This window comes from Olea europaea, unplaced genomic scaffold (assembly GCF_002742605.1).
Source record: "Olea europaea var. sylvestris unplaced genomic scaffold, O_europaea_v1 scaffold2471, whole genome shotgun sequence".
Classification (NCBI taxonomy): domain Eukaryota; kingdom Viridiplantae; phylum Streptophyta; class Magnoliopsida; order Lamiales; family Oleaceae; genus Olea; species Olea europaea.
This window is the reverse complement of record NW_019242924.1, coordinates 174,578-178,073: the sequence shown is the minus strand read 5'-3', so window position 1 is coordinate 178,073 and position 3,496 is coordinate 174,578.

Here is a 3,496-nt window from a genome sequence, read left to right as displayed (position 1 = left end):
TTAAAAGTAATGATTTTCACCATCTAAAGCAATAAGGCCCCGTTTGATTGCACGAAATTTTCTATGGAACTTGGAATTCGAATTCCAACTTCCACTTTTGGCCTGTTTGATTGACAAAATTTTCCAGGGAATTGATTTTCCATGAATTTCTAGGTACAACACCTTAAAGCGTGATTTTCCACCTTTTTTTTTCCTAGGGGATAGGTGGTTTTTGGTTTTCCACCTTTTTTTATTTATTTTTTTTTGCTTTATTTATTTATTTTTTAATTGTTGGCAATGGGAACAAATTTTAGGAATAATTGTAAAAGAGGATATCCCTGAAATTGACAATTTCCACGTAAAACAAGTCAAACGAATATCAAAAAATACTTTTACTTCAACATTTTCCACGTGAAAAATTTATACAATCAAACACAATAATTTACAATTTCCATGAAAACAATTTCTAGGTAATTCAATTCCTTTAAATTCATTTTCTTTCCATGTAATTTTCCTACTTGTAATCAAACGCACCCTAAATATAAAATTTAAAAAGTAATTAATAAAATAAACTACACCGCATCGTCCCCTCCATCTTGATCATATATGGAGGCAAGACAAGAAGATAAAAATACATGACAGAATAGGGTGATTATATTCTCGTGACACTTCAATTTTTGATAATTTCGCACCTATGCCCTCAAATTTTTTGTTGGGTTCTCGTCATCAATTTTATAGTAATTTTCAATATAAAAAATTAGTTAGGAAGAACTGATGGAGTAAAAAAAAAATATTTACCTCTCTATCATCACATAAGTAAAATAAATAACAATTACAAAAGTTTAACAAAATACTAGCCCCCCATTTCAATGCACAATGGTAAAAAAATCGAGAATATTAATTACAATTAAAATGGTGCAAATAAATTGTAGTGTGAATATAATTGCTCATGTGAAAATAATTTTTGCGAAAATAAACTTACTTTAGAACTTGGTAAATGTCTATTTCACAATTATTCTAACTATTATATACACGTGTTACGTCGAGTGTCAAAGTTGTTGCATGCACGTATATTATTTTTTTCTTATTCCTCGTATCCTGGTTATTTGCTTTAAAAATTTATACTAAGCATGTTAAGACGAGTCAGAATCAAATTGAATTTCTCAGTGCAAGTTACTCGTCGACTATCAGAGGCTGGCTCGCGTCGACTCATTCGAAAGTCAAGAAACAATTAAATAAAAAATGTGTTAGATGTTTATCGAGATTTTTGAACATAGCCAGCTCGTGTCGTGCTCATCCTATTTGCGACCATCAGATGAGGCCGACAATAGTTCGAAAAGAGTTGATAGTGAATAAATCAAGCATCTCGGCCCACTTAACACTCTCAGTATATACATTTTTGTTTGAGCTCCATTTTTAATGAGATTTTGAGAAAAATATATTTTGAAATAACAATTTTTTAAAGAATGCGTGATTTACATGTAATATTATTTTATTGAAAATTATTTGATTGAAAATTATTTTTGAAAAAATCTATTTTGATTTAATAGAGCCCAAACAAAGTTTTACATATACATGTAAAGTCACGCAAATTCCATATGATAAGTGTGTTTTTTCACACTTATTTGATCCAAAAAATGTGACTAATTGTTGAGAAAATTGGTTGAATAAGATTTAAATCTATGCAATTTTATTTTGTAGGGCCATATTGATGGACATAATGGAACTCAAGAGAAAAGATGCAAAGAAGAGCAAAAACTAAAAAAAACGAAAGTTCAGGGACCAAGTTACAAATAATCCATAGACGAGACGACGATGGAATGAAGATTCAAGAGTGTTAGGGTCAATTGGATGAGAAAATAAGTCAAAGAGATGAAATATAGTGAAAGTATTATTATATATCAATTTTCAGGCGAAAAAGTTATGCTCCAAATTTCTAGCCTTTGTTTGAGACCCATTTTTGGCTTAATAAAACGTCCAAATTGGAAAAAGTCTATCTCAACCAAAATTGTATCCCTTTTCATTAGCTTTTCAACCCACTTTGAATTGTCTCAATTGGATATCGGGAGATAAAGTCATGACCAAAATACTGATAGCCGTTCGACGAAGAAAACGGTTGAACCATGCGATCGCATGGCTCAAAATGCCACATCAAGGATTTCAGAGGGGGATTTTGGCCTAGCTATGCGGTCACATAGCTATAATTCGGGGACAAATTCTGCAATTTCCTTTTCTCGTTAAAACTCTTATGAAACCTAGTTGAGACGTTATATATAAACCCTAAAGCCGTCAAATTAAAGGGAGAACGCGTTGAGAAGGAGAAAAACTTATATTGGAGAAGATTTTACACATAATGACGAAGAGAAATGCGAAGATCAACGGGGATTACACGTCGAATCTCATATCGGTGATGTCGTTTCTTAAAAGTATCATGTATTTTGTAATTTTCCCATGCAAGCCTAGAAATTCTTGTACTAGAAGATCGATGAACCTCGTAAAGTGATTTTGAATTTCTTTTTCTATATTTTTTACATTAAAATATGTATTGAATATTTTAAATGGTTTATATACATTTAATTTTTTTCATAATTATTGGGCTCGTAATTGTGTGAGGAGGCGATCTATTTCTTGCATTCGAGAGAAGGAAAATATATTCGACAAAGTATAAATTATCGTAGGATCCGATAGGGGATAGAAATATACCGTTATACTCTACGTGAATCTTTAAATACTCACAAAACTGCATACATTCTTATATATTTGTATCCATCATAGAGATATAGGCCAATAGTATATAAAAGTAGGTTCAACTTTGCTCGAAAGAGATTGTTGGATAGATGTAAAATCATTGATTCTTCATAATTTTAACGTGTTGTCGAACTATAGAACTAGAGTTGAATTGAGCATTGCTTAGGAATTCGTGATCCTAATACATTATACATTCATTGAGGTCATTGTTCGCAAAATTATTTCTTCTCGATTTTAAAACCCACCGCAAGTGTACGGTTCGTTAACAAGTAGTAAAGTGGACTATGAGTCCAAGTATCGTTCCCACGAGGATTAAATTAGCTCTAATTAAACTAATGTGACCTTAACCGAATCTAATTGAATGAAAATTTGGTTTAAATATGAAAACCCTAATTTCGGGAGAAATCCCCAATTCGAAACCCTAATTGCAAAGAAAACCCTAATTTCAAAATTGGAAACCCTAAATTCAAAATTTCACTAATCTAATGAAATAAATACGCAACTGAAATGTAAATATGCAATTTTAGAATTATTGTATTGAAATGAATTGAAATGAAATCATTAAGAACTTGAATCCCCAATTGATTATTAAAAACCCTAATTTCACAAATTCAACGAATAGATGAACAAAATGCCAATTCAATGTTCCTAAATTATCCAATACACTCTCTCGATATATATTGAATCTACTCTTACACATCACCAGCCTATATTTCTATGGATGATGCAATGTATAAGAATGCATGACATTTTATGAACATTTTCATGA